The sequence below is a fragment of the Tenrec ecaudatus genome, unplaced genomic scaffold (genome assembly GCF_050624435.1).
Source record: "Tenrec ecaudatus isolate mTenEca1 unplaced genomic scaffold, mTenEca1.hap1 Scaffold_202, whole genome shotgun sequence".
Taxonomy (NCBI): domain Eukaryota; kingdom Metazoa; phylum Chordata; class Mammalia; order Afrosoricida; family Tenrecidae; genus Tenrec; species Tenrec ecaudatus.
Genome location: NW_027458279.1, coordinates 133,265 through 152,347, shown reverse-complemented (window position 1 = coordinate 152,347; position 19,083 = coordinate 133,265). Strand labels below are relative to the sequence as shown.

At 45.0% G+C, this 19,083-nt stretch overlaps 1 long non-coding RNA gene across 2 annotated transcripts; it reads left to right on the top strand.

Annotated features, from left to right (window-relative positions):
* Positions 1-379: 379 nt before the first annotated feature.
* LOC142436295 (uncharacterized) lies at positions 380-18,759 on the top strand. Of its 2 annotated transcripts, XR_012781859.1 has the most exons (3): positions 380-398; positions 10,196-10,250; positions 11,411-18,759. It is a non-coding gene; the product is annotated as an uncharacterized LOC142436295 (long non-coding RNA). The 2 variants fall into 2 exon arrangements; XR_012781858.1 differs by lacking the exon at positions 380-398 and having other exon boundaries at positions 8,838-10,250.
* Positions 18,760-19,083: the final 324 nt, after the last annotated feature.

The window sequence follows — 19,083 nt, the reverse complement described above, 5'->3', positions numbered from 1 at the left end:
CATTTGCCCCTGTGTGCTCTGATCAGACATGTCCATCTCCCCTAGCTACAGGTTCAGTGCTGTCTTCTAAAGTAAATTCTTCTGGGGGGAGGGGCAGTTGTCCACGTAGCTGGTATGGAGGCTGGACCATCCACTTTTCATTTAGGATCAAAAGCATCTAGCTTTTAGCATTAGGTGCTATTGAGTCAGTTCCAACTCAAGGCAGAATGAACCACTGCGCAGTCCTACACCATCTTCAAAACTGTTGTTATACTTGAACCTAACATTTCAGCCTTTTCCAGGGACTGGCATCTCCTGATAACATACCCAAAGCATGTGAAGTCTCCCCGTGCTTGCTTCTAAGGACCTCTCAGACTGTTCTTCTGACGCAAATCTGTTCATTCTTCCAGCACTCAATGGTATTTTTAATATTCTTGGCTAGTGTCATCTTGATGGGTTGAAACACTATCTCGCTCTAGTGTTGATGTACATTTTTCTGATGCCTAATTATACTGAGTATCTTTTAAGGTAATCATTTAATTTTTATGGCATTTTGAAAAGATGTCAATGAGGTCTATTTAATTTGTGTTCAGATGGAAACACATAACTCAAACTAATATATGTGACAGTAGAATAAGAATCCATTTTATCCTAAATACTTGAGATATTTATACAGCCTACTCAAGTTTTTATCAACATAGATAAGGTGGCGGTGGTGGTGGTGGTGGTGGTGGTGGTGGTGGTGGTGGTGGTGGTGGTTTTTAAGAGTTAATCTCTAAATAGGGGGCTGTAGTACTGAGCACTGAATCTCCTTTGCTTGATTAATTTTTATGTTAGGGAAATAATACGAGGATTCCATCAAATGACCCATCAGTTTGAGGAAAAAACATATCAGAATTGATGGTCAAAGCCTATATGGCTTTATGGTTTAGTCTCTAGGGGTATGTAATGCTCTTGTGAAAATAGTATTCCTCATGATAATAACGAGGAACTGGTGGGCCTCCAGGGCTGGGAGCTGAACTGAGGGGCAGTTCTACCCTGTCTAATAGGGTCACTATGAGTTGGCAAAGACTCGATGGCTGTCAGTTTGGTTTGTTTGACTTGAGTACTGGCATTCAGTGTGTTTATCGAAATCAATAAATTACAAGCATTTTTGATGTCTATTTTTTACATACAAAATTTAAATCCCCCAACCTCTGAAAACTGCGAAGATTTCACAGCACTAGGTTGGTACTCTCCCATCCAAGAATCAGTGAAACTGGCAGGGTGTGAGGCATTCAGGCTCCCTCAGTTCCTCCTGCTGCCTTCCCTGACCCTGGTCACTTGCTTCTATTACCTCTCTTGGACCTTACATGCATTTGAATTAGAACACCATAGAGTACAGTGCTCTACATGTGCAGCAGCTCTAACCATGTCACTCTCTGTCTCTATGAAGCCTCTTCCAACAAAATTCAAATGCGATTGTATGTGCACACATAAACACACGCATGCACCAGAGCACCCTTCTTAACAGAGAGTCAGGAGGGTCTCTTAATTATTTGCTGTCCTCACTTTGGACACAAGTCCCTTGATGATGAGTAGGAGAAAAGGAACATCAGGTAGTGGGGGAAACCCTAAGGAGGAACAGAGGAGAGCTTTAACTAAGAATAATGCTACTAGGGGAATGATGGCATGTGAGGAAAATTAGATACTTCCAGACTGTCAGATTTTTCCATACAGCAAAATTAACTTTTCTAGTTTTGTCTAAAACTGGCCCCAGGAAATTTCAAATAGCACATCTCAGATTATCTAACCTACAAAGGAGTAGCCGGCCTTCCACCCACCCCCACCCCACCCCCGCCAAAAAACCAAGCGGTACAAAGCTCCACTGGGTACACATTTCAAAATATACATTCTCCTGTTTGGGCAGGCATCTGGCAACTTGCTCTGAGCTAGTGCACCCACACTTTTTTCCCAAGGTCATTGCTGGTGACAAGACCTTGTGCTCTTCTCACAAGCCAGAATGCAAACATAAATCAAGTCAGTGTAAGACGCCATCATCACCTCACTCAAATACACCTCGTCAAGTGAACTCAAACTTCAAGAAGATGCTCATTTGTTTGGTTTTCTTGATGTGAGGGTGATAGTGCATTTGGAGTTTAGTCATTGCACTAGGTCAGACTGTTAATCAAGCTTCCTATATAGAGGTTCTGAAGATATTGTGTAAGAAGGTCTGAGTTGTCTGGCTAGACCAGAGCTTGCACACTGCTATTGACTAGAAGTTCCGACACACAGAATCCAGGACAGATAAACCCCTCAGGACCAATACTGAGAGTAGCAACACCACGAGGGAAGGTAGGGGGGAGAAGCAGAAGAAAGGGGAAACCAATCTCAATGATGGACATACAGCCCCACTCCACCACCCAGGGGAACAAACAGCAGAAGTTTGGGTGAAGGGATACAGCAGAGGCGTAAAATATAAAAATAAAAAGTATGTATAAAGTATCAGTGGTTCACGTGGGTGGGAGGAGGGGAAAAAAGGAGCTCAAGGAGAAAGAACATGTTTGGAAATGATGATAGCAATGTATGTACAAATGTGCTTCATACAAATTGGTGTATGAATTGTTACAAGAGCTGTAAGATCCCCCAATAAAATGATTTATTTAAAATAAAAAGGACTGATTAGTGGTAGACAGGGGACTGGTTTTGCCACCATGACAGTGCACCTGCTCACACACAAAAAACAGCATGCCTCTATCGCCCGATCTGATCCCAGCACACCGAGGCAAAATACTAAGGGTGTACAACAGAACAGGAAGGGGAACAGAGCAACGAAGTCCCCAGGGAATACCAAAAATAGACTTTGGGGCCAGGGCTAGCTGACCCATCATACTCTATGAGAAAGCACTCCTAAAGGCCAACAAACAGTCCTTGAACTAACTAAAAGCTTTTCTTTCTTGTGTTTTGTTTTGCTTTTTGTCATTGGCTTGTTGGTGGTGGTGTTGTTCTTTTGTTTCATTTTGTTGCTTGGGTTTGCTCTGTCTCGTTTTTGTGCATGCTATGATTTCCACAGGTCTGTCTAAATGAGATAGGCTGGATGAACAATCTGGAGGAGAAAACAATGGGACTGACAGCTGGGGGAGGGAGATGGGAAAGGGGGGTGTAGGGAAAAAGGAAGTGCTGTTAACAAACCCAGGGACAAGGGAACACCAAGTGATCCAAATAGATGGTGAGGAGGGTGTAGGAGGCTTGGTAGAGTGTAACCAAGAGTAATGTAACCTAGAGGAATTACTGAAACACAAATGAAGGCTGAACATGAGAGTGGGACAATCAGAAAGTAAAAGGAAATCAAGGAAAGAGGTAGGAAGCAAAGGGCATTTATAGAGGTCTAAATAAAGGCATGTGCATATGTAAATATATTTATGTATAACGATGGGGAAATAGATCTATATGCATATATTTATAGGTTTAGTATTAAGGTAACAGATGTACATTGGGCCTCCATTCAAGTACTCCCTCAATGCAAAAATACTTTGTTGTATTAAAGTGGCATTCCGTGATGCTCACCTCCCCGACACAATTGCTGGAGGCAAATGGGTGCATAAGCAAATGTGGTGACTGAAGTTGATGGTGGTCGGCTATCAAAAGTTATACATTCTGGGGTCTTAAAAGCTTGAAGTTAAACAAGTGGTCATGTAGCTGAGAAGCAACAAAGCCCACATGAAAGAAGCACACCAGCATGTGTGATCACGAGGTGTCGGAAGAATCAGGTATCAGACATCATCGGAACAAAAAAATCATATCTTTGTGAATACGGGGGAGTGTGGAGTGAAAACCCAAAGCTCATTTGTAGATAATTGGACATCCCCTTACAGAAGGGTAGCAGGGAGGAGAGGAGCCAGTCAGGGTGCACTGTAGCAACAATGAAACATACAACTTTCCTCTAGCTCCTAAATGCTTCTTCCCCCACAACTAAAATGATCCCCATTCTACCTTACAAATCTAGCTAGACCTGAGGATGTACACTGGTACAGATAGGAACTGGAAACACAGGGAATCCAGGGCCGATGATCCCTTCAGGACCAGTGGTGAGAGTGGCGATACGAGGAGGGTAGAGGGAGGGAGGAATGGAAAGGGGAAACCGATTACAAGCATCTACATATAACCATCTCCCTGGGGGACAGACAACAGAAAAGTGGCTGAAGGGAGATATTGTATAGTGTAAGATATGACAAAATAATAATTTAGAATTTATTCAGGGTTCATGAGGGATGGGGAATAATTATCAGCTGATGCCAGCGGATTAAGTGGAGAGCAAATGTTTTCAGAATGATGAGGGCAATGAATGTACAAATATGATGTATGTATCAATTGTGATAAGAGTTGTATGAGGCCCCAAAAATTGATTATAAAAAAAGAGAAAAGAAATAACAGTATGAAAACATCCCCCAAAAAAGCATGCCTCTCTTGTCCCTCATATCCTAATCACCTGAACTCACTCCATGTGACTTCTTTCTGTTTCCATGAATGAAGGACAGTGGTTTGACAACACAGAAGAGGGGGGGAAAAAAACAAGGGTGTCACCCAAACTGCTGAGTTTGAAAAATGTTTCCAAGAATGTAATCACAGATTAGACAAATGTGTGAAGTGTAATGGAGAGTACTATGAAGGGGATAAAAAATTTAAATGCATAGTTTTGAAAAAATTGTAGTTTTTGTCGGGTTCCCCCTAGTAGCTTCCAATTTCATAGCAACTCAAGCCATCACCATACATCCAACTGACAGAGAAGGGGTGGGTTTTGTGTGTAGGTGGTGTTGGTTATTGCACAGGGGCAAGGGACTTCTGGTGGCATAGTACCTTATGCCTTGGGTGTCAACTGTAATGTCAGCAGTGGGGAACCACCAGTCAGTCCTCAGAAGAAAAGGATGAGGCGTTCTACTCCCATAGAGTTAGCCTTTGGGAAACCCACAGAGATAGTTCTGCTCTGATCTCATAGAGTCGCTATGGCTCAGCATCGACTCCATCGAAGTGAGCTGACAAACTAAAGGCAGGAGATCTGAAAGAGGATGCGGAGACGTTGTCTCAGGTACTTTGGACATATTACTATGGTGGAACCAGTCCTGCAAGAAGGGCGTCATTTTTGGCAGAGGGTTAGCAAACAAGAGGAAGACCCTTACTTAGGTGGATTGACACCGTGGCTGCGAGAATCGGCTCAAATACAGTAACAAGTGCGAGGATGGCGCAGGACTGGGCTTTGTTTCTCTCTCTAGTGCACAAGCCCCTATGAATCCGAACTGACTCCAGGGCTCTACAACATCAACTACTACAACCCTGAAGTTCAAACCTACCCAGTGGCTTCCCAAAAGGGAGGTGTGGCCATGTGCCTCTGTAAAGATGACAGCTAGGGAGCCCCTGCGGGGCAGTTCTACTCTGTGGCACAGGGGCAGCCAGGAGTCGGAATGTGCTTCACAGCAAAGGGTGTGCTTTGTCTCAGTTTGTGCCTGCTGCTGTTTATGCTATGCACTGAGTTTAACATGTGACACTCAGGAGCGAATGAATGGAAACACACCCATGATGCTTCCATGATGCCAGATGCAAGCTGACACTGTTTCTGAGTTCTGGGCATATTATTTTTTCAGAGATAATTTCCTGTAGCGGTGACACACCGAGTCCTATTTCATGTAAAAGCATCAGCAGCAGAGGAAAGCACTGCACAGAGAGAAGACGATGACACGTAACAGGCTTTCCATAGAGGAACAAAAGGGTGGATGTCTTGGGCTGCACTCTTTTCTTGTATACAGACAGTAAACAAGCTGAACACATCTCACCTAAGCATAACATTACAACTACTTGAAGCCCAGCTCAGGCATCTGGACAAGAGGCAGCAAGGAAGGATGGGAGAGAGTTAATGGGCTGGGCGTCCCCAAAGGTGCAGAGTGGGAATCAAGGGAGGATCCAGGACGAGCCAAGGCTTCTGGCAGAAGTCTGAGAGGAGAGCAGCAGAAAGGAGCTGCTCTCTGGGTCCTCACAGATGTAGCCAGTGAGAGAGCAGCAGTGCTGCCCCCTGGCGGTGCGCCGAAGGCAGGGCCGCTTCCCCCAGGGCTGGAGAGCTCTGGGGAAAGACAAACCCTGTCACTTTGGATGCCAAGTAAGGGGGCACTGTGTGCCGGTGGTGTACCTATGTTGGCCAAAGCGCTGCCCACTGTGCATTTGCTTCCCACAAGCACAGTTATCCTTCCTCGTGCATCCAGGAAAGACAGTTCTAGAAAAACACAAGCAGTAAAATAAAACACTGCCAGGTCTCGAACCATCCTCACCATTGTTACTATGCCCACTGGTGTAGCCACTGGTTCGAGCTGTTTTATTGCCCGTCCTCCACTTTTTGCCAAGCATCATGTCCTTCATGGACTTGATGTCCCTTCAGGGACTGGTCTCTCCTGACAGCACGTCCAAAGATATCAAATGAAGTCCAGCCATCCTTTGTCCCCATGTTCTCTTGGCAGTCCTTGTACTTTTATTGCTCAGTGTCTGATTATTTGGGACCAGGCCTTATTGCTGCCCCTTCCTCACCTTGGCCCCCAATCCCGACCCCAAGCCCTGCACATCCACTGTGTGAAACCTCCTGTTCCTGTAACCATCCCTGTGCTTTTGTGTGGGGGGTCTAGCTGGGTTCCCCTGGCAATTCGCCAGCTGCCCTTGGGAAAGTTCATGGAGTCGGCTAATTAGTAGAAAAGCCAAACGTCCAGCTGAGATTGGTTTACTCCCTAGCACCCTTGGGCAGGAGCACAGCCCCACTCCCGGTCCCAGGTAGCCAACGACCACACCTAGGTTCTCCGGACTTGGCAGCTGTAACATGTGGCCTGGGCTTCCCCTTCATTTCCTGCTCCTTTCTGGCTTGCTGTCTGACTTTTCTTTGCGGAATTAAAGCTGCAAATTGACAGGATCCCATAAACACTCTAAAGCCACAAAAAAACACCAAATGCCCACCCAAACATGTGAAACTTCCAAAAATCATCCTTAGAAGATTCCCAAACCCTAAACATTCCTAAACCCCATATATGCCCTGAAAACACCATGAAAGCCCTAAGAAAACCTAAAATGCTGGGGGGAAAAAACACATATAATATTAAAAATACCCTAAAATCCCTAAGGAACTCTGCAACATCACTAAAAACACCCTATTGTGCTGAAAAATACCTATACACTCTAAAAAACCACCCCTAAATCCCTTAAACACTCCCTAAAATCTTATAAAACACCCTAAAAACCCCAAACCACCCGAATGCCCCAAACACACCTTGAACGTCCACAAACAACCTAAAAGCCCTAAAAAATCACATGCCACCAAAAAGCCCTAAATGACCGCAAAATTCCAACTCATAGCCACCCTATAGAGGGCTTCTGGAGCTGTCAGTCTTTTATGGGAACAGCTTTATCGTTCTCCCAAGGAGAAGTTGGTAGGTTTGAAACCCTGACCTCATATTTAGCAGTCTAATAATTGCTGGACAGTGCCACCAAGGCTCTACTGGTGTAGTGGGTTACACATTGGGCTGCTAACCTCAAGGGAAACGGTTCAAAACCACCACCCACTCCTTGGGAGAAAGAAGAAGCTTTCTTTCTATTCCCCTAGATTTCTCATTGAAGGTGTAAAGTAACCTGTTAAATGCGCGCAGTGGCAGCAGCAATGTCTCATAACCATGGGGAAATGTGGTTCAGAAACTTCAGAAGCAAGCATCCACCAGTAGGTGACTGACCAGCAGTATTGACTTGGGCAAAGAGAAGGTGACATGGAAGGGTAAGGAGAAGAATGCGTGCAGAGGGCAGGTTGGCAGCTGAGCCTAAGTCCAGTAGAAACAACAGCAGAATGGCCTGTTCCTGGAAGGGCCACAGGAGATGGTGCGACTTCATGTAGCCCCCACTTACATGTGTAACAGCAGCAATTGCCTGAACACGTGGTCTCCCCAGGGAGGAGCCTTTGTGTGGTGTTAAGATGCTGTTACTGTCTGTTGTACTGTGGTGGCCTGCATTTGGCTGTAATGGTGGAAATTTTGCAGCCAGTAGTTCAAATGCCTGCTGGGTCACTCACTGCAGGTAGACTTCAGCAGTTTCCAGACAGAGAGACGAGGGAGGAGGACCTGGTCTTCCACTTCTGAAAGAACTGGCCAGTGTGAACCTTGTGAATGGCAGAACACTATACCTGAACATGAGTACCGCAGGCTATAAGGCATGATGGATTGACACAGTGGCTGCAGCAATGTGCTCAAACATAGGATAGTGCTGGCCTGGAAAATAGTTCATCGTCCATTAAAAAAAATCATTATATAGGGGCTCATACAACTTTTGTTGTTGTTTTTCCCTAAGGGAGAGCAGTGTATTGGTACACTGAGAGGTATATAGATCAATGGATTCGAACAGAAAAGCTACACATATATTCACCAGTCAACAGGAAACTAGCCTTCGAAAAAGGACACAGAAATATCCAAAGGGACAAATTCTGCTTGCTCAACAAATGGTGTTGGACAAACTGAGATACCGTATGTAGGAAAATGAAGCAAGCCCCAAACCTTCCCCCATGCACAGAAATTAACTGAAGAGGGGTTAAAACCTGAAAGTAAACCTCCGGGCTATCATAATCAATTTTTCGATGACCTCATCGGTCAGAAATCATTGTAGGAACGCCAAAGCGTTCTTGTGTTCAACGTCTACATACATAGCAGGTGCTCCAGTAAAGGGGAATCTTGGTGGAGCTGGCTCATCCATTCCTGAAGAGAGTAGAGCACCACGTTGGCCCATCACAGAGCTCAGGTGTAGAATCTTCCTCACTGTCATCCTTTATCTCAGCAGTGTCAGTGTTGGATTATGAATTTCCCAAAGAACCAGTATCGCTCAATTCTGTGCACAATGCTGACTCACTCTCGCTGTTATTTCACTGGTCTAAAAACCCATTTAGGTTAAAATGACACTTTTTTGATGCCATGACCTAAAATTTTTAGTGAGAAAATGTTCCTAATGACATTACTTGGGTCTTCCTCTAATCCTGATGCCATGTTCTTTTTCACATAGGCCAGCTTCTTGTATAAATTGCTCAGCATACAGATGGAATAAAAACAGTGAAAGGATACAACCCTGATGCACACCTTTTCTGATTTTAAACCATGCAGTATCACCTTGTCCTGTTCACAGTCTCACCTGGTTCTATCTCTTGGCCTTTGTATAAGCTCCATATGAGTACAATGAAGTGTTGTGCAATGCCCATTCTTTTCCATGGTATCCCCAAGATCCACCTCCTTCCACTCGTGGTTTCCAGAACGTGGGGTTGGGACAAAGCCTGGATAGTCTCATGGCAAGACCAGATCAGGAATGGAGCTGAGCCGGGAGCAGCTTTATTTGCTTGCTCCAGGGAAAGTCTGCCAGGGGCTTTCTACAAATGATAAAGGTGAATCCCTCTCTCGTTACCCACTGATCATCTCTGAGCCTCTTGCTCTCATATCCCTTGCACAGACCTCTACCATTAGATGGACAATTAGGTAACGTTTGAACACTTTTCTGATGCTGAGCCTGGGGAGCAACTAATAGCTGAGTAAATATTGATTGAAAGATGGTGAGTGGAAGAAAATAGCTTTGCCAGGTCCAGGTTGTGATGGAGATGAGAGTGTTACCAAATCCTGCTGTCCCCATGGTGGGTTTGCTGTATTGTGCCCAGTCCTGAAAGTCTGAGCCAGGGGTTTTAACATGGCCCCTTTCAAAACATATAGGTGGAATTCTTGGACCATGAGCTGTCCTTAGAGTGTGGCTTTACCAAGGTGATGTCCGCCCTGGAACGAAACAACCCAAGAACCTAGATCTTTGTGAAGGTGTTGGTAAGGGATGCCGCGGAAATCATAAACTTGACTGAAAGCAAAGGAAACTTTGCCTTCATGTGTCTGCAGCTGGACGAAGTGGTGCTGGAGCACACCCTCCTTTGCGATTCTTCTTGTTCTTTTTATGAGCTGCTCCCTGGCCTGTGCAGTCCCGTAAATCTGGAAACTCTTTGCTGGTGGGGGCAATTGTTATATCCTCCCCCCAGATCCAGATGTCTTGTCCATGGTCAGTGCGCAATCCTTGTTAGCCAGAGGAGTGGGGCATCTAAAGGCAGGCAGGGGTCACATACTTTTTTTCTACACTTTCTAGAAAGACCAGAGCTAAACATCTTGCAGCCCTTTTCATGTCCTCTTTCTTTTCTGTATTTATTTTCCAGGAAAGAGGAGAAGAAACGCGACAGCATCTACTGACAGCAAGTCAAATGCCATCGTGTGTGTTCAGAGGGCAGGCTGGTTCTCATTTGCCTAACTCATCAGTCCCATCGTGCCATGTCCATGTTAGATTGTTTAGGGAAACAGATGACATATGTTATGATGCTAAATAAGCTGAAACAGTGCCAGGATGGAGGCAGAAGGGGTTTATTTGTTTGTTTTTAAATGAAGCATGGCTTTCTAGTGACTTATTGTGGTGGGGAAGGGGGGCACCGAGGGCAACAAGACATGGTTGTGACAGTGGTCTGGGAATTGAGACAAATCATTGCTTCTGCAGCAGAGATGAGCTGCCTCTGACCTGTCAGTTACTTGAAGGGAGACTCTGCATTTGGTCAGACAAGTCTTAGTTGGAGATGGTACCAGCTTTCCTCCTGAGCCTCTGTGGTTCCCTTTGGACTACACAGGCCCGAATCGCTTTTAGCTGAGCAACAGCAAATGGCAACACAGACTTGCCATATTGCTCTTTTGCGTACACTCTTTAAAAATCGTACTAAATATACATGCATCAAAACATTCGTCACTTCCACGCTCTACAAGATTATAACTAAGTGGCATTCTGCATGTTGTTCATATTATCATCCTTACCCATTCCAAAATTATGTCATCACCCTTATGGAAGCTCAGTATCGTCTCAGGGATGGCACTTCCCCTCCAGGCCCTACTGGGTTAGGCTGGGTTGACTAGAGAAATAAATCCAAGGACACTCATATAGGTATAAGAAAGACTCCACCTCACTTATTTGTCCAATTGACATGGCATTATGTAACAACCATACTTACCTTCCTACCTATCCCTGGAAACAATTGGGATATGTTTGTCTCTATTCATTTTCCTAGCCTAGATATTTCTTGTAAGTGGAATTAAGCAAAATGTGTCCTTTTTGAAGCTGATTTATTTCACTCAGCATAATGCTTATGAGGTTCATTCCTCTTGTAGCCTGTGTCAAGAGTTCATTTCTCTTTATGGCTGAGTAGTAGTCCATTGTATATACCATAGGCAACATGTTTGACTTATCCATTCACCTATTGATGGGTATTTAGACCGTTGACACGTTTGCGAGATTGGGAATAATGTTGCAAGGGCCATCTGTGTATTTGTATCTATTTATGCGCTTGCTTTTAATTGCTTATATCCTTCATTTCCTTTTCTTTCCTTGTTAGACTCAGTATGATCCCCTTCTGCCCATCCTCTAGCCTCACAACCTCTGTGTCTGATGTGCCAGGATCTCACCAGGAGCCTTAACACCAAGATTCTGAGCCCTGACTGACCATTCTGATCATCCAGGGAATTGAATATTCCGGAGCACACAGAAGATGAAGTTATCAAAACTCCTTAGGCATAACCGAACAACTGGAGGGAGTGCTTTATTGGGCTTGGGGGCTGGGGATTATAGTTGTGAAGGACACCAAGGACAATTGTCATTACCTAGACTGTAAAGACTATGGTCGACATCCACGCTGGTGAGTAGCAGCTGGATCTCAGAAGCTCACAAGTGGCCATCTAGGTGGCAAGTATTGTCACCCTCACTCTGGAGGAAAGAGTGGTGAGTGGACCACATGAACATTAGACTTCATGACTCTGAGCACAGAATAACTAGATGATCTCCAACTATCAATTCCAACTTCTTTGAAAGGGATCACATCAAAAGGTCCTAGATAGTGAAGCAAAATTCACAGTCATAAAAGAGACCAGGCTTATTGGCTGGATAGGGACTAACAGAACCTCTGAAATGATGGTCCTTATTCACTAAGTTTGAAAATGAACTCCTACCTGTGGTTCAATATTCAGCCAAATAATAGATTGGTCTATAATGGGAGCAATTACACAAGTGAGGCACACAAACCTGAAAACAGCAAACCATTTGATCTCAAAAGGGCAGTATTAATCCAAGGCCCAAGTTCAGAAGGGTAGGAAGAGAGGAGGAAGGGAAACAGAAGACATAAGTAGGGAGTGGAATAAGTCATATTATATTGTGGAGATTGCAATAAGTGGCATAAAACACAATGTGTATGAATTGTTGAATAAAAAACTGATGATCTTGGTAAACCTTCACCCAATTCACAATAAAAACTTATGAGAGAGAAAAAAATCCAAGCACCTAGGCTGCATTCCAGACCAATAAAATCGGACTCAGTGGAGATGGGACAAAGATGTCTTTTGGACAGCTCTCTGGCAATCCCAATGAGCACACAGGCTGATACCCACCATCTGGAAACTATGGGGTAGCTGCTTCTCCGGTAATGCCTCGGGGGAGCGCTTGGGTCCGTCAAAGAATGCGGGATGATGAAGGGGCAAAGGTCATCAAACCTCACCCACAGCTTTACACTGGGGGGCTGCTCTCTGAGGAATGTGGGAAGGGTCCACTTGCATGCTGTCTCTGTGCAGCAGATCCAACAGACTCAACACCTTTCCAAAGCTGGCAAGAAAGTCCGAGAGACTAGATGTGGGCACCACGCTGTGAGTTTCCCAGAAGGCACGAGACAGATTGAGAGCAGTCACGGGAACACAGACTCCTCCGGAAATGCTGCCATGCGCAGAACATGCATCTCTAATTTCATTTCACACTGACTCAAGCATTCAGTCCTTTTTACGAAAACCCAGCTTCTCATTACAGTAACCGGTTTAAAATGACAATCTTCTGTTGAGCAAGTCTAAGAAATGACCTTCCTTTATTTTACATGGTATAAAAATTCAGTTTCCTAGGCCGATGGGCTCTAGGGACAGGTGTTTTTATGTACTAGACATGGCTTTCAAAGTTCTTCAATTGCCTAAATTAATAACGACTTTTTTCCTTTGGCTTTTCTAAGGGACACATTAATTTCAATCTTTTTCTAAGGAAGTGAATCTCTAGCTATCTCATTGGGATAACTTTCTGCCTTCAGAGTAGAATTTGAAATAATCTGCAAGGTTACCCCTTCCCCACCCTGCCCCAGCAGCCCAGCCTCTTTCTTCCTTCCGGCCTCCAGCCACCGGGGTTTGGTTGGGAAAGGAGATGCAGAAGGGAGTCTCTGGATTTTTCTATCTAAAGGTTGGCCACAACCCCCAGTAGACCAAATGTAATTCATTATGGGGGTTTTGGTTTTACTACTTTAAGAGTTATCCTTAGGGAAATTACAAACAAACAGAAATAGGAAGACTTTATATTTTATTAAGGGATGTACTGCTCAGTCTCATTATATTTTAAAAGACAAAGTATAAAAAAAAATCTGGCTCCGTTTAAAATGTCCTGACTAGCAGAACTTAAAATACACAAATCTTAACATGAAAGTCTAGATGAATAAATAAAATAAACAACGAAACAGCTTTCTCAGGAAAAGCCATAATAAAGAGCTCGACTACTTTTTGAGCTGTTTAAGATGCTCGTGTTAAAGGGAAAAGAGTATCATTGTTGACTTTGAAATGTAGAACCATTTGCTTAATTCAGTGATGCTAAAATGGGCAGTTTGGCTGAAGAAAGAAATTGGCTTGTAGCATTTGATGAGCAATTTCTTCTTTTGAATATAGAAATGACCAGGGATGCGGACACGCTTTTTATTCTTTTGAGGACCCTCTAACCAAGAAATCTTTTAAATGATCATTACACAGTGAATGCCTGGAGGCTCTGGAAACTATTATTTTGACATTATTATAAGCTCAAAATGATTCACCAATGCAAAAGAAGAAGAGAAAAAGCAATTAAATACTAAGCTGTAAACGCTGGAAGCTTTTCTGTGCTGAAAATAATTGAACAGAGTTTTTTCTTTTTTTAAGTAATAGTGTCCAAAGAGATTCAATGATCTTATTGCTTATGGATTTGGAGCTTAACTATATTCCTTATTTTAAATTTGATATTAGAATAGCAAGATTATAGACCATGATACAGTGTGACTTGGAGAAGTATCATTTCATTAAATTATCAAGTTAAGGCTCAAGGAGCCTGGTGGAATGTGTGTGACCATGAGGCCGGCCAGTTGGAATCCGCTAGTGGCTCACAGAGAAAGATGCGGTTCTCAGCTCCTGTAAAGATTTAGAACTTCGGGAACCCACAGGCATAGTTCTACGTTGTCCTTTCAGGGGTCCTCAAACTTTTTAAACAGCAGGCCAGTTCATTGTCCCTCAAACCCGCTGGAGGGCCGGATGATAGTTTAAAAATAAAACTATGCACAAATGCCTATGCGCACTGCACATACCTAATTTGAAGTTTAAAAAAACGGGGCAAAAACACCCGGCGTGCTGAATAAATGTCCTCTGAGGGCCATGCGGCCCGCAGGCCATAGTTTGAGGACCCCCTAGATTGATATAAGTCAGAATTGACTTGATAGTGTTAGGTTTCTGGGGTGGTTGACCTCAGTTCTTGCTTAGCAACGCTGAAAGAATTCATATGGCAGAAGCAGTTTTGTAAATCCAAGTGAATGTTATGGAAGAAAGTTTCAGGTATCGCAGTCCCCAAAAGTCCCCAGTATCTCCGGAAAGCACGCCGGGCTGCATGGCAGGGGTGGGGAAAGTTTGCAGCTGAATATGGCGGTTTCATGGGAGGAATACCTGAGCAGGAGTGCAGAACCAGCTGAGGAGCCACGGCAGGAACCCCCAAGGGCCTCACCCTCCACTTGCAGAGCACGTGAACAAGGGAGGGTGACAAGGAGCCCAGGCCTACTTCTATCACCTCCCAACACCACTGGAGGACATTGGTCGATCGTATTGGTTGATTTCGGTGCACTTTTGTGAAGTCCTATTCTGTATGACCAGGTGGACCTTCCACCTGGGTCTACATGACTTGGGTCAGAGCATGCTCAGTTCTGAATTTTGCCATAGGTGTCTAATGAGTGTGCCTGATGTATTTCCAACCCCTTTGTTGTGGCCTGGACAGCTCAATTTCGTTTAGTGCTGGCATTTGGGAAGACAAGCCCTAATCTAGCAACCTGTCAATAGCAGTAAGTGAATGGAATTACAACTCAACTCATAGCCATAAATTCAATTCGGACTCATAGTGACCCGAGAGGACAGGGCAGAATTTCCCCCTCAGGATTTCTGGGGCTGGAATTCTTTACAGGAATAAAAGTCTCTTTTTTCTCCCTCCCAATGGCTCCAAAGGACTGACCTTGCAAGGAGATGTCCAGCGGGTGCCAGCAGGCTCCTTCATTGAAAATCTCTGCTAGTTTCTGAAGCGGGAGGGAAATTTTGAGGAGGCCGTCTGCGGCAGAGTTAACTCCCCATTAAAGCCAATGAGCTTTTCCACATCTCTCAAAAAACAAACAAAAAAACCTAAAGTGACTACTTCAGATTAATATGCTGTAGGTAGAACCACCTCCCACTCACCAAACCAAACCAATCAACCAACCAAACAAACAAACAAACAAACAAAAAAAAAACCCAAATCCTGTTGCCTTCAAGTCAGTTCTGACTCATGCTCACCCCTTGTGGTACAGAGTACAATTGTTGCATGAGGTTGGCTAGGCTGTACCCTTTATGAAAACAGATGACTCCTTCCTTTTGTGGTACAGCTAGGTGGTTTGAACTGATAACCTTTATATAAGCAGCCCTATCCAGCGATCTATGTCAACTAAAGTGTCAAAGCATGTAAAGACTGATCCACAACCCCCACTTCTCTCTTCCTCTTCTGTGATGACCTGGAATCCACCTTTTGATCTGGTGGCACCATATTTGTGAAGCAGCCCGAATCACTGACGGACGGTGTGCAGGACAAACACCCTGTAGAATTGCCCTTCCAGTGTCAGAATTTGCATGAACAAGAATAAACTTCTAGATTTTAAGCCACTGAGGTTCCAGGGGTAGCTTCTTTCTGCAGAACAGACTAGGCTATCCTGCCTGATCATCTCTTCACAGGGTTTTTGTGGAGAGCTACTGGAGCAGCTCGATCCAGGGGAGCTGCCAAAGCAGATACCTACACTTTATCTGGGATTGTAGGTTGTAGTACCAAAGTTTTTATTTGCCCGGGAGGCACTGAGTAAATTTTTTTTCTTCTGAAAACAGGACAATATGTAAGTAAGTTTGGAGACATATGTAGCTGGAGCTGAAAGTCCTCTTACCTTGCAGTTTTCTTTGGTAGAGATAGACTTGTTCTTAATGAAACCCATGACAGTCAGTGTCACAAATGACTTCTGAGGAGAGGCCAAACAGCTAAGTCAAGGCCAGCCTACCATTCTCTTAAATGCTGTCTCATGCTCTCATCTGCTCTGACGTGTCTGCTCAGGGGCATGTGGCAGCCACTAGGCGGGCCTTACCATTGGCACTGAAAATCATTGTAGGGGATATTAGAGGATTTACATCAAGAAGACCTGACTTCCTGGCCATTGCTCGGGGGCCACAGTTCCCAAGACAATCAGTGTCAAGGGCAAAACAAAATAAAACATGACGAGGGCTCTGGGGCTGGGTTGAGCTGGATATGTAACCAAAGCCCCTTTCTACCAGAATCTTCCCAAGAGGAGATTGCTCTTTTCCATAGCTAAACAATTTCCATAGCTAAACGTTCTGCTGAGGAACCTTCTGGGAAGCAGAAGAAAATAAATCTGCCTTCCTTTGAATTAAGCTGGGTTGGGTCCAAGCCCTGTGTAGTGTCTATTCTTCTCATAACATCTAAAGGAGTCTGATTTCACCATTCTTAGCTATTAAAAAAAAAGTTCCAGGCACAATAATTCAATTTAAAATTACACACCAGGAGTAGTTCATATTTAATACACTTTATACAGGTATTACAGGTACAAGGGACATACTTGTTAACTGCCAGGTTGCTGGCTTGAACCAACCAGCTACTCCACAGGAGGTACTGTGTTTCTGTGAAGATTTACAGCTTGGAAGCCCACTGGGAGAGCTCTCCTCTGGCTTGAGTCTGAAGGTGCTTGACAGCAGTAGCCTTTTGTTTTTATAGAGGTAAAAAGCTTTCTTTTTTTTTTGGTATAAAGCTTTTTAGAACAACAAAAACAATTCCTTTTGGAAGTAAGCCAGAGCTAAAACCACAAGTTACATGCTTTACTTTTTTTCTGTCCTGCAGCTGGCAGCCACCCTTTCATCGATTGTGCACACCAGCATGGTGGTGAAGTGGTGAACTCTGCGCTCTCATTCCCCTGGCTTCACACTCGGTCTCCTCACTCATCGTGTGGCTTCACCCAACGCACGGAGCCTCCTGCAGGCTCCTCTCCCAGCGTGTGTAAAAGTGCGAAGGAGACAGACTTCCTCAGAGCTGTGCTTTAGAGAGAATCCTCCTCACATACTCAGCACCGCCTTGAATAGGGCAGCACTGCATACATGACAGCTACTTGATGATTGTTGATGGTGGTGGTGGTGTGTTTGTACGGATAAAAAAAGAGCCCTGAATGGTTATGTAACAAGTAAGGGAATAAATAGATCTTCCTTCATCCACCTTCATCTTTCATTGTTCTATCACTCTCTGATTGCAATATTAGAGGCTAAAATGGGCAGAATTCCCACCTCTGAACAAAGTTTGTGCACATGGGTGTGCATGCTTGTGTGTCCATGTGAGTGGGCCTGTACAATGTGTGTGCACGTGTGTGTGCACATGTGCACTGGAGCCTGGCAGCAGCAGGGGAGGCGCCTGTCTCTGTTCAGCAGTATCTGACGGCTGCTGCAGGTGTAATGAGAAGTGATTGATGATCTGTTCAGGGAGCTCCTGGGGTGGACTCAGGGAAGGAGCAGCAAAGAAGACATACTCATCTCCCCTGTATTTAGATGAGGTGACGGAGGTGGGTGGTAGAGGAGCAGCTACTCAGTAATGAGATCACAGGGGAAAGGCCTTGGATGAGGTGCCAGACAGCCCTGCTTTCCCAGAGAGGGTGGGGACTGGGAATGAGGCTGCATCCTGCCTAATCAGTTACAGTTGCTCTGTCACTCTGGGGAGGGAGGCAGATGAGGCAGGGAGCTTCCGGAATCTCTCATCTCCAGTCCTTCTAGGTGGATGTGGGAGCGTGTGAGGACGGCCACACTGGAGGGTCAGGGTTGATCGCCTTGCAGTGTGGAGCCCGGCCTGGACCTGCGTTGTGAAGGGTGACTAAGGAGCTCTGGGGGCAGGGTTCTGGGTGGGGGCTTTGTCTACTAAGACCCACAGCCGCGCCCTGTGTCGCAATGTTGGCATGCAATGTGCAAAGACTTGAGACAACGTGAAATGGACCATCCACTTCACTTGGAAAGACAGGAGGGCTGAAAATCAGATTGGGAGATCTGATCTCGTTTGCTGCACAGTTGTGAGAGGAGATATTCCTGGCTTCTCTCATGTTGGGAACCGGACATAATCAGCCTGACAAAACCAAGGCCATATTGCCTGCCCAGCAGGGCTAAAGCCACGTCACCTCAACCTTATCTCTACCCTGACACACACCAGATGGCCCACCCTTGTCTGCTCCAGCACCGGACATTCCAACTGCAGACTTGCGGCCGCCTGCCCTGTGTGCTCTACACCCCCGCCCTTCCTTTTTTTTATCTCCCCTTTGAACTCCCTTGTTTGCCTCACCCTTTATAGAGAGGCTTGTGTAGCAATAAACTCAGACCTTGACAAGAATCTGCTTGGTCTCGCTCCTCTCTCTCGCCCGTTTCTCTTTCAGGCTGGGTCCTCCTTGGAACCCCTCGAATAACTGAGTCCCTCTGGCATGAAGGAGGTGATACGAATGCATTGATAGCCTAGTATCTGTCAGCTGGGAGCCACAACATAGTGAGAGCCCTTATTAATCATTTGGAGATTAGCTGAGGGGTGGGAGAAGCCAGGCATGAGGCTTTCCAGGGCTGCTCAGCATGCACAGGAGTCCTTTCCTGGGTTGGACAGAGGTGCTGCCATCTGAAAGCTCAGATAGAGCAGTTGGAAAATTAACTGACCTGGTACAAGATC